We start from the raw sequence: 13,430 nt of genomic DNA, 5'->3' as shown, positions 1-13,430 counted from the left end.
AATGTTTCCATCATATGTTAAGTTTGATCGAATTGACTGCTCAAAGGTCTCGATAATTAAACTCTGATAAAGTAAACTATGAGTAATACTAGGATATTTTACCTGGAAAGTTATCTCTCTTATCAGAGTGTCGGTCCCCCTTAAACGACGCGACAGACAAGACGCTTACCAAACCGGATATTGAAATAAACTTTTAGTCAAAACATAATGCGCTAGAGCAATACTAGTAAATCATTTCGTTTTAACGATGATTTTTTTTTTTCATTTTGCAGCTAAAAGGAAGTCTATGTCTATAAGCATTTACGCAGCTAGGTTAAGGATTCCCATACTTACATCAGCCTATGCAGAGCTTTGGGAAATCGATTATGGCGTCAGGTTAAAACTGTACAAATAAATCTCGGCGAATAGATAAAAACGTTCTTTTTCATACTCACTTACATACAGTAATTTCTCATAAATGTTGTAAACATAAATCGATGGGTATCAAATCTTGTCATGATAACACTATTTGAACGTAGAATTAAAACCACCATCCCGCTGTCCTGACTGAGATGACGTCACGGACTGGTTTGACACGCAGTTTCTCTGTACTTGAGGCGAAGATCAAACTATTATTGTAGGTTGTACATATGAATAATAAAATGAAAAAAGCGTGATCTGACATAAATTGAGTCATATTCTTGAATGTATTAGTCAATATTTTATAGTCTTATTAAATTGAAAATGAATAGACCTCGTATAAAGCCGCAGTAAGGCACATTTATACATAAACGTACTACAGTCACAGGCACAGCACCTAAAAAATCTTAAAAATTCAACGATATGCGCTAAGCTATAAATTATGATATTTAGACACATTTAGCTATAATCCATACTTTTTTGAAAAGTGCTTGGAGCTGGTTGTGCGCTGTTACTTTTTTCCGTATTTTAACATTATTTCAATGCATATGTCAATGTACGAAGTTTATCAAAAGACGGCTAAATTTTACATAAATCCCGGACATGGGGAAGTTGCTCCCAGCACTTTTCAAGTTAGGGAATTTGTCTTAAATAAACTTTTACGATCTTTGTAGCCGTACTTATTTTTTTCTAATTTTATACATGTCACGTGACAAACAGCTGATGTAAGTGAAGTTGCTTTGGCCGAACTCGGCAGATATATCTGTTACAACGCGAAATGTAATAAACTGAGATCATTACATTTTACGTTATTACATTTCGTGTCGAGATCTACACAGAATGTTATAACGCAAAATGTAATAACACAATCTTTAGAATATTACATTTTGCGTTATTACATTTTGCATTGGGACTAACGCAAAATGAAATAACGTACTTTTTCGTTGTTACAGTTTGAGTTATTTAATTTTTGTTTATAGGACAACGCAAAATGTAATAAAACAAACTATAACAATTTTTTTTGATTGGGTTCAACGCAAAACATCACACAATATTTACATTTCCAATGTCTTTGTCCGAGATAAAATTACAAATTGTAAAATTACTTTATTTCTACATAAATCAACTGGTTCATCGATAGGCGCGGTTAAAAAAAATCACGTGCGGGGCGGGACAAATAGAGACAGAAGCGGGGCTATTAGCACGGGAATTTGCAGAATCAGGAGCATGTAAATATAAGGAATAACTGTCAGATTTTTTGGATTCATGACGATGATCAATCGATTGGCTTGCGTGATAATTTTATGCATAAACGCCTTCGGCGTTTATGCAAATTATCACGCAAGCCACTCGATTGATCACATCATGAATCCAAAAAATAAGACAGTTATTCCTTAAATTCATTTAAACATATAAATATGTAAAAATATATAGACAGATAGAACTAAAGCTATGAAGCAAACGTTACGGCTTTTACAGACATTAGTAAATCTAAGTGTATCTTTTCTCTAATTCTGTTTCTTACATTTTTATTGAATACTTATAAAACATTAACTTAACTTTGATTGACGTGTCTATTTATAAATCAGTCTGTATTATACATGCAATCAATGACATTTTTAAATACCAAAGATTGACCATGGGTCCATTAAAAGCTGTTGATATGCATGCACGTGTGTGCATGTGTGCTTTGGTTAGCATTTTAGAAGTGTTTCTGTGTCTGGCGAGGAGAGGCAGGCATGGTGTTGGGGTTTTTACTTTGTATGTTGGTAATTGAATTTCTACGCACATATGCATGCAGAAACCATCCATTCTCTGTTAGAGAGAGAGAGAGAGAGAGAGAGAGAGAGAGAGAGAGAGAGAGAGAGAGATTTTAACTGGTCTGCAATGTACGTGATTTGTAAAACTGTATGAAATCGTAATTGTCAATACCCCCCCCCCCCTGCTTTGCTATATTTATACCTGCTAAGGCAAATCAGATTTTTTTTTTTTTTAATTCAATGCATGTGTCTATCAAAAAGCACACTGATAAACGAATTTAACCCCATCCCACCCCATCCACCACCCCCGCAAACACGTTTCTAATTTGAAACACTTATGATTTGAGTATTAAACTGATTTTTAATAGCAAATGAAATCAAGCATATTATAAAATCCCATCTTATGAAAGAATAAGCATATTTTTATTTTCTTTTCGTTTCTTTTCTTCATCCACTACTCTATTGAAAATAATTCTCAACCTGACTGACCAAAAAGTGTGTTATTACATTTTGCCTTCTTGCCTTTTTGCTAAATCTCGACGCAAAATGTAACAATGCAAAATGTAATAATGAAAAAATAGTGTTATTACATTTGCGTTATTACATTTTTTGATCTCTATGCAAAATATAATAACACCAAATGTAATAATCCTAAAAAGTCTGCGGCTACATTTTGTGTTATTACATTCTGCGTTGATCTCGACGCAAAATTTAATAACGCAAAATGCAATTATCCCGGTTTATGACATTTTGCGTTGTTATTACCTTTCGCGTTGCAACAGACCCCAAATTCATATGCACATAGTAGAATTCCCATTAATCAAAACTCATGCTGATAAAAAATATTAACACTATATTTATTTTCTCGGAATATTTTAAGGCGTATTTTTTATGGGCGTCCTTAACCTAGCTGCGTATTAATTCATGACATTATGCCGAAAATATAGTCTAACGATCCTTAAAACCAAAGGGTAACGCAGATGTATACACAACTAATTGTGATATAAATAAAACCTGTGATACAGTTTGGAAGAGATCAATTGAATGGTCATTTTAGTTTTTCAAATGCCATTGAATTGTGACTTCATAAAACCATTTTCAATATCATCTCTTTTTTCACCTCTGGGATTTCCAGGGGTCTGTGTTTTATACCCTCTTTACAGATTTGTATAATGGAATGTATATAGTGATTTTTTTTAAAGATCGGTTTGATACATGTGGTTTCACGATTTTTGTTACATTTACAATAAATAAATTTGGAAACTACATAGAGTGCTCACAAAGAAAGAATAAATTCAGACCATATAGCATGAAAAAATGCTTTTTGGTCATAAATATAAATCACAATTGAAAAAATGTATATAAATGTACTTATATGAATAATTAGTAAAAGCTATACATGTCTTGTTTTAGAGAAGAAAAGGAGATTGGAGAGGCCATAAGCACAACCTATTTGGAACAAAGCCACAGGATATGTGGGGTCCTAAGTCAAACTTTGCAATGTCGAATTCTTCAAGAAACCAATTTAGAGAATTCTACAACCAGATGTGACGTATTTCAGCAGTACCTCACAAACTTCATCTCGTGAATTTTCCCCCTGATCATAACACAAAATATTCCAGATATAATAAGGTATTATTAAAACTTGAATTTTTTTGTCCAAATTTGTAATTTTGTAATCTTTTGTCATGATAGTTTTCAAACATTTACTTCTTGTATCGTGTGTATTTGTAACGAGGAGGATGGGTCAGATTCCAGTTTCACTTTTTATATTTCAACAGAATTGTGTTTGATATATTCATGTGGCGTTCACACCATATACTTGTGTAGCAGACGGGAACCTTAGAAACTTTTTTATACATCATTAATATAAACAGATTCTTTTCAGAAAAAAAAAATGAAAGTGGAGGGGGCTGCTTTATATGATATTTCCATACAATATTTTAAAATTATTAATAAAGCCCTATTTAAAGGGAAAATGACATCCTGTGTATCGATCATTTATTGTGTAAATGAATAGTTTTATGAATTTCTCTGAATAAATCCTAATACAACAAATCTGAAAATGATAAAAAAAAAGTATTAATTATAATACTTAAAGTAGTATCGATCAAGAAATGTACGCAACATTCGCCGTTTCGACATTTTCGCCATTTTTTACCTCATCCAGAATCTTCAAAACTGGAACGGATACACGAAAAGTAAAGATTACGTATACCATGTTCTAACATTAGCACATTAAGATTAAGAAAATGAAAGCTAAAATAGAGGAAATTGTCCTCCTCCTTTTAATTCCATAAGTGTATATTGTCCAAATGTGTAATCTTTACACAATGCGGTTTGCTCTGTGAGCCTCAAAGACACAATTGTCGACTTGATATGATATTTCACTATGAGGTGTGGAGATAGCGAAATTTAATAATGCTTCCTAGATGTGTGAAATGTGGACAAAAAAAATAAGAAACACTGGGTGAAATAAGCAGTTTCCCATCATGGGAAACTATACGGAAACCACATGGAAACCTCAAGTTTACAACATGTTTCCCAGTGGTTTCCGCAGCGGATGCCAGGTTATTCCGTCAAGTTTCCGTGGCACGGAAACTACTACGCTCCGATTCCATTAGGTATCCCGAACCACGGAAACCTCGGGAAACCTGAAGCTTCCCAAGCTTCCATGTAGTTTCCCGTAATGGGAAACCTGAAGATTCCACTGGTTTCCATAATTAGGAAACTACGTGGAATCGGAGCGTAGTGGTTTCCATGGAACTGGGAAACTGGATGGAATCCTCAGGTTTCCCATGAACGGAAACTAGAGGAAACCTCATGATTCCTCAAGTTTCCATGATTCAGGAAACTACATGGAATTGGAGCGTAGCGGTTTCCGTGTTATGGAAACTTGGTGGAATTATCTGGTGTCCTATAAAAGGAAATTACAGGGAAACTTCAAGATCCCCTTATTTTTCTGAGACGAGAAGCAATGTGGAATTGTAGTGTAATAGTTTCCATACCATGGAAACTACAGGGTAGGTTGAGCATTTCAATTTTGGGAAATGATTGACAGGCAACTGGAAGCTCAAGGATCCCTGTATTTTCCATGGTAAATCTTTTTTTTCTAGAATGTGAAAAGAGAACAGCAGTTTTAAATCAAAATATTATATATTTAATTTATTAATTTCCTTGGTAAACTGTGTTTTCTTTTCAAAATCTATTAAAAAAATGTATAAAGAAGAAAAAGCACTATTAAATCATATGTATAATAATTCATTTGATGTACAAAAACATTATTTTAAAATTATATCAAAATAAATAAAATCATATATCTTAGGTAAACAATGTAGTAGTCTTTCACATCTAAGTCCATTCATAAACTTGATTAAATACTCAGTACTTCTTTCAACATCAGCTTCCCTTGTATTTTCTTTCCATCATCTGTGATCTGCAATCTATTTTCATAAAAAATTATTTTTTGTAAGAATTGTATGCTTGAATATTATTTAGAAATCTGACAAGATCACTCAATGTCCTTTATTGTACCAATATCAGTGATTAGTTTCAGTCTTTACATTTAATGACCATGTAATCAGAATAATGAACATTACATAGTACATGCAATGTTTTAAGCCAGATAAATATCAAAGCAGGTATGATTGAGAATATGACCATTTCATAGAACACTGCTTTTAGTTGGGTCAATTGGAGAGAAATGTGCTCTGGACAAGGATATTACAAATCTTTTTTTCTTATTAATTGATATTAGACCTAGAAAATTGGTTAAAGATCACTACACACCCTTCATTCCAAAACACACAATCCAGATCATACCAAGGGAGAAAAATTATGCACTGGACAAGGACTTTAAATAAAGATATATAGTGTATTTTGATACTGACCTTTGACCTAGATAATTGGTCCAAGGTCACTTTTTACCCTCCATCCACAGACACTCTACGAGTTAAATTTGAGTGAGATTGGGCTATGAGGAGAGAAAATATACTCAGTGATATCAGATGGACAGACAGATCATCTCATGGCATCCACAGAACAGGACCCTAAAAAATCAACGCATATATATGTAAAGCTATATCCATATAAGTCAATATGAATTCATCATTAATTGCATTGCATACACATGCTTTAATCATGTTTAATACCTTATGAATAATTTCAAATTGCATGTACACTCAGTTTACATACAAATAATCTGGAATTTCATCAAAGACGACCAACATAACAGCCATTCAAGATTTAGTTAATCAACATTCAGTGCAAGTTCTATATGCTATACCATATGTACAGACACATACTAGTATTATTTACCTGCATTCTAAATCTTGTTTTATGTCACTGAAAATTAAGGCGATAGCCATTAACCAATTTTAGCCCCAATTTACATACATGGCATTACATGCATCTTGTAATGTTTGTTCAAGACTTCCCATTTATAAATACTACCTTATAGTATATTTAGTTAACATATACCTACATTTAAAGTTTCAATGTGTTTCACTGAATATTTTAGAAATTACAGTCATCAAAATACTGACCAGCCAGAAATCAGTAAAGGTGCATGTCCTTATTTTTCATTCTTGTATTGTTTCATTTAACATGTTTCAATGTTAAAAAGTTTTAGTAAGTTATAATATTTACTACTTTATCATAGCCATACAGTTGAACTCTGGCATTTCGAATATCATAGATACATGTATGTTGAAGTAATTTGGAAGTATTCTTTAAGCATTTTACTCCTGATATCTTGAATCCTCAAATATCTCAAAATATTTTCAATGATTGAATTGAACTTTGAACCATGGCAAAAGGACTCTTAAAAAAATATTCATTATTCTTACAATAAAGTCTACAGGTTACAAAATTATAAGTTGCTCAACAATGATCATATCAATAATATTTAAGAGAGTTAATCATTTCCCCTGGGGGGGGGGGGGGGGGGGGCTTCCTCTGTACAATTTAGAATATCCTTACTTTGTGTCAACCTTGGTTAAAATTAGTGGTTCTTGGGAAGAAGTTAAAGATGTGAAAAGCTCACAGATGGATAGACAGTTTGATGGACAAAACACAAAACAAAAGGTGATCAGAGAAGTTCACATGAGTTTTTAGCTCGGGTGAACTAAATTCCTCACTGCATGGTGTATATCATCCAGACAGAAAATTTTATAGAGGAATGAAAAAGAAGACTCCAAGTCATAATTTTACATTACCTCTTGTAGTTTGCAATTGGTATTTCAACATTCCAATTAAACTCAAGTTCTTTTCTTTTCATGCAATTGTTATACATGCCTATTTATGACTGAATTAATTACCACTTACCACATGATCACATCTTGATTCATCATACATCTTGCTGGTTCTTTAATGTAAGTTTTCTTCTCTCTGAAAGAATATATTATGTACAATTACTATTGCATTCTGATTTCACTTATAATACCAACAATAAACAAGTGTCCCAGGGGCCACATTGCTCACCTAAGCACTTTCGGTAGGAAAAAATATAAATCAGTTCAGTATTGAAAAGTTTAGATATAAAAGTGGTTTGGGGGGGGGGGGGGGGAGAGAGGGAATTCTACACTTTCTAAGGATGCTTTTGAATTAATATGACACATATTAGCATCCTTTTTAATCCTTTGTATGACTATCATCCCCTGTTATGGCCCCTCTATTCTCCTGGGGGGGGGGGGGGTCATGATTTAAATAAATTATATCTACATTACTTCATCGCCCGTGTATATAAATATGACCAATCATGGCTTTGTTGTTCTTGAAAAGATGAATTTCTAAGATTTTTCCTATGTACTTTGATCGTTCGTCGTGGCCCCGTCCTACCCCGGAGGTCATGATTTGAACAAACTTGAATTTATACTAGCTGATGATGTTTCAACATAAGTGTCATCTTTCCTGATACAGTGGTTCTAATGAAGAAGATTTAAAAAGATTTTTTCCTATGTATTCCTATGTAAAATTGATCATCCATTATGGCCCGCCTTACACTGGGGGTCATGATTTGAACAAATTTGAATTTACACTACCTGATGATGCTTCCAAATAAATTGGAATCTTTCATTGTCCTGTGGTTCCAGAAAAGAAGATTTTTAAATGATGCCATTAATTTTTCATTTATTTGTAATTATTTCCCTTTAGAAGAAGATATGGCCCTTTATTTGAACAAACTTGAATCCCCTTTACCCAAGGATACTTTATAGCAAGTTTGGTTGAAATTGGCCCAGTGGTTCTTGAGAAGATTGAAATGTGAAAAAATTACGAAAACGACGGCGACAGACAAATTTCGATCAGAAAAGTTCACTTGAGCCTTTGACTCTATGTGCTAAAAATGATTTGTTTGATGTACTCCAAATAACCCATCAAAATCACCCCTACCCAATCATTTTTTTAGTATTGAAATTTTATTTCAATTTTTTTTTTTTTTTGGTTTCATTGAAATAAATTTTGTTTCATTACAAAGTTGAGGTTTATAATTTCTCCAAGACACTTGTTTTATGGAGAAATAAATATTAAATCTGTCTAGCTGTCCAGTGTACGTAATGAAACATCAATAAATTTCTAATTCTGTGTTTTTGTATGACAAAAATCAATTTGTTAGATACTGCCAAAAAAATCTACCTACCTACTCATTTTGCAAAATGTGGGTCGGAGTACATCAAACAAAAGTATTTTTAATAATGGCCTAGACTTCAACAACTACCAGGGAGGAAAAAAATAAACAAACAAAAATTTCAAACAAATGCAGATTCACTTATTTTTATCATTATGCTTCTACATGTTGCGACCGCCATCAATAACTGATGATTGTAATTTAGATGATTCGTTTGCATTACTTGAAATACTATAAAAAATTATCAATATTAATACATCATGTAGGCTTATTATTTTTAACATTTTCAGTAAATCTCTCAGCAGGTCACACATGAGAAATTTTGTCTTTTGAACAGTAAACTGTTTCAATTTACAATCTATCACTTGTTTGTTAAACAGTTATTATTATAGACAGTGTACTTTAAAACCAATACATTTTCCCTATACAAATCATCACTATGCATATCAATAAGGGTTGTGCTATGGCTTTGTAAGATGTATATGTACTCTAGTTACAGACAATCTATTTAACTTGTTCTTATGACTCTTCATAATTTGTAATTATATCTGCCACATTAATGCGTTTTATCTGTGTCGGATTACAATAGTCAGAACTCTCTCTTTCAGCTGTCTTTTAAATTTCCATTGATGATGATGTCCTTCGTGAATAATCTGATAAGTTGAGATTGCGGACACCTTTTGTTTAAATATTAATGACTTAATCGTAATTTAGTAGCAGAAATAATTCATTTATACCTTGTCGTTACATCATAAAAAGTTCCAAAAGTCTAACAAGTTCATGAAGTTGACGATCCGAGAACACAGGTATTCAAACCGGATATATGTTTTGTCTGTATTAACAAGGAAACCATATTCGTTACAAACATTATTATCCGATTTAACAGCGAAAAAAAATTCATACACTTTTCATTTATATACACAGAGAGAGAACTATTACAGAAGGCATTCATTTTCACTGAAAAAATGATCTAAAAATGCAAAACGTACAGCATGGAAAAAGACAAATGTTATGCCATAGGGTCTAGCTATACAAAAGTCTACTATCTATGCATCTTTGATCGTAAAACACTAAATATTGTATAATTCAAGTTCCTCTTTTCGTTTTTGCAATGCGTAAACTAAAATATTTAAAACTTAGATATCAAACATTTCAAAATGGCGTCAAAACGAATGTGGTCTTCGATGGGAAAGATTTGTTCTGCCCATTATTACTATTATTTACCGTAAAAAAGTATATAAAAATATACGTACACTAATCCTTGGTTGTTGATCATTGCATTTTTCACAGTTTTAAAGACACTGGGTGGCGAAAACATCATTAACTTTTCACATTTGCACCTTACACCCGAGTTCTTCTCCGTCTTGCTCAACTCCAAAAATGGCGCCTTGTGAAAATTGACCAATGAATAAAGCCTCTGCAGAGCGATGCATTATGGGAAACAGAACCTATTTATTTTAATTATGTTAGAGGGTAAAGTTTTTATATATAATATAATTTCCCTGTGACGGTAATTATGAGTTCTTATCCTTAATGAAGTTCTTCTCTGTTCATAGAAAGGGGGGTGCTCCTCAATAAATTTGCTGATAATTAGTATACTATAGAAAACGAAGCGTTTATCTGAAGGTGACCAGAGAAAGTTTATGTGTCTGGTGTGACCCCTCAAATTATATGAACTTGGGGGTGGGGTGGGGGCTTGGAACGTAGTGCCCATCCAAACAGAAAATGTCAGCTTGCCCTCTCCCCTCCCACACTACTTTTTCATTAAATTATTCATTTTTCTGATTAATGTATATAATGTCACAACGGAAGATGTTAAACCTTTATACATGTATACATGTTTTAAAATTGGAAGTTTCAACAGGAACCCTTGAAGGAACTACCGTCAGAAAATGAATAATTGTTGAGGACCGTGGAAAATGGGGGGGGGGGGCGCATTGTGGACGTGCCATACGTCCCTAATCATATTTTTTGCAGTATAGGAAACAAAGCTTATTTCCTGTTGTGACCCTCAAAATAAACATAATATGACTCTTTATCAGCTGTTTATTATATTGTGACAAGAATGTGTTGTCCTTTGAAGTCTGCCGTAAATTTCGATGGGCATTTGGCATGCAAATGAACTACATGACATGTATACAGAACACTATTTTATTTTTAGTGATGATGGAAAAGTTCGGCGTCAAAAATTGCTGTTTAGTAAAAGGAATTAGGGTATGTTAGACTAGTATACACTTGTGAAAATGAAGATAAAATAATTTAATTACCTCCAAGGACGGTTCAAGAATAATAAAGATTTGATTTTTTTTCTCTTGTTCGGCTTTTAATTAGATACTTTATTGAACCCCTTCCTTTTTTGGTTTCGATTTTGAGCCTCACTCAGTTATCAATAAGAATCAGTGGACAAATTGCTGGACTTTTTCCTATTTGCTATATTTTACTTGAAACATCTTTGCCTTTAGTTAAAAAATTTCTCACGAGCACACCGTTTTAATGTACCAGAATTTTTCACATTTAATTTGAAAACTGATTTATAAAAAAGGAGAGTAAACACAAGGTGAAAAAAACGAACCAATATCTAAGCAAAGGTAGGGAAAACTTGCAGTATTTTAATTTGAAAAACACCGGCCCGTAGAATGCGAGGGGGGGGGGGGCAGGGGGTGAAATTGAATGATTTTTGGGGGGGCTCGTCAGATTTTTTTGGAAGTCCACCCCCCCCCCACCACCCATTTTGAAACTGTTGCTACAGACCTGAAACCTGTTGCTACAGACTTGAAACACATGATAAAAATAAGCCCAGAATTATTGATTAGACAGTTTTAAGTGCAGGTTTTTTTTTTCTTTAAATAAGTAATGTTACATGTCGGCGTATAAAAATCAAGAAATGGACGGCGTATATAAAGAAATGTTTGTACACGTAGTAGTATTGACAATCACCACATCAGTATATAATACCTATATATCGAAAGAAACTATTTTCTCTCCATTTTTTGAAGAAGGGGAGGGGGCTTAAATTTGTAGGGGTAACCTTCTGCTTAACACGATTTAAAAGAATATTTTCGCTAAGCATCTACGCGTAAAACAATTAATAAATTATTGGGGGGGTTTTCTTCAATGAATTGCCTTAGCATGCAGTTCTTCAGAAGACGTTATTCAATCATTTAAATAAATATCATAGAATTTTCTTCATTTAGAGCCAGCATTGGTCTTTGTGTACAAAATGGCTAAATTAAATATACGTGCATGTATGCATTTAAGACCAACATTATTGTTATTTCATGCGAAGAAGACATTTACTACATCAGGGTCTGTGTACAGATATAAAAAATATAAGTTATTTAGTTAACACTCATTAATATTATTCTGCTGTTTTATCTTATCAATTTCTTACAGGCAACACATTAAAATTGATAATTAATCATTCTTTCTATGTTTTCAATATCTGAAGTTTACATTGATGTCAAACAAGGACGATCGTTAATTACCGATTAAAAAAATTAATTTCATTTATCTATTCACTTACAAATTTCTTTAAAAAAGAATTATTATTTAACACATAACGAGAATTTAGATTTATTCTAGACCGATAGAAAAGTATAATATGATTTTTAAACGGTTAGGAAATTTTCTTTTTTAATCAGTAATGAAAATTGAAATACAATTCTTTTTTTCCTTCTCTCATTGAACATCTTAAAGTTAATGTAGCTTATTTTATCAATATTTTGTGATCTCATTGATAATTTAAATTATTTTTTTGAAATCAAATCAATGGCCAACAATTATCACCTAGATTTAAACTGAGTTTGCGGAGACTATGTGTATGTACATGCTTGACCACAACCTATTGTTCCCCTTAGGTAAAAAATCCTCTCAAATAACATAGAATATACAAGAAATATACAGTCGCAGGTGTCTTCGCGACACGTGTCTCCACCTGTGGCACGTGAGAACAGGTGCCCGCGATTACAAGGGTCAGCGCAATGATTGAATTTTATCTGACCAGTTTACACTGATTTTTCAAATTTAAAATAAATGTTGTATTAAATTTTCTCTATTAATTCCAATCCACGTGTCTTAATGAGTTTTACCGAGACTAAAATGTTAAAAATTATTTAATTTGGGTTTACGGTGACAGAATTCTCAATTTTATTACACAGAATTACACAAAGAGTTTTTTAAAATTATTCTTTTGATACACGTTTCCAAAATGTCTATTATCGGGAAAATAGGTGTAAACCACAGCATACATGTACGTGTTTCCCATATCTGGGAAACATGCTGGAAACTACAGGTTGATTACTTCCATATCGGGAATCTACATGGAAACAACTACTGCATGTTTCCACGGTTTCCCATATTGGGAAACTTACGGGAAACCATAGGTTGATTGTTTCCATATCGGGAATATACGTGGAAACCACTATGTGGTTTCCATAAAATGGAAACTATATGGAAACTACTGATGTCACGATTCCCATATGTTTCCATCGGGTTTCCAAATTTGGGAAACCTGGCTTTTCATCCTGTGAAATCTCATTAGTAAGCCACCTGATATACATCTGAATTTTAGTATCATTCATTTTTAAGTGTGCTTAAATTCACATTCAGAACGCCGTAGATCATCACTTATTGAACGTTACCATGCC

General features: G+C 33.0%; 1 long non-coding RNA gene across 1 annotated transcript; it reads right to left on the bottom strand.

Annotated features, from left to right (window-relative positions):
• Positions 1 to 5,474: 5,474 nt before the first annotated feature.
• LOC133178800 (uncharacterized) lies at positions 5,475 to 9,598 on the bottom strand. Its single transcript, XR_009720035.1, has 4 exons — positions 9,522 to 9,598; positions 7,485 to 7,547; positions 6,050 to 6,208; positions 5,475 to 5,602 (listed from the first exon to the last, which is right to left on the bottom strand). It is a non-coding gene; the product is annotated as an uncharacterized LOC133178800 (long non-coding RNA).
• Positions 9,599 to 13,430: the final 3,832 nt, after the last annotated feature.

The sequence above is a fragment of the Saccostrea echinata genome, unplaced genomic scaffold, assembly GCF_033153115.1.
Source record: "Saccostrea echinata isolate AGI-Se365-2 ecotype Australia unplaced genomic scaffold, CSIRO_AGI_Sech_v1 ptg000003l, whole genome shotgun sequence".
NCBI lineage: Eukaryota > Metazoa > Mollusca > Bivalvia > Ostreida > Ostreidae > Saccostrea > Saccostrea echinata.
The sequence above is the reverse complement of the archived record's forward strand: the minus strand, read 5'-3'. Positions and strand labels throughout refer to the sequence as shown.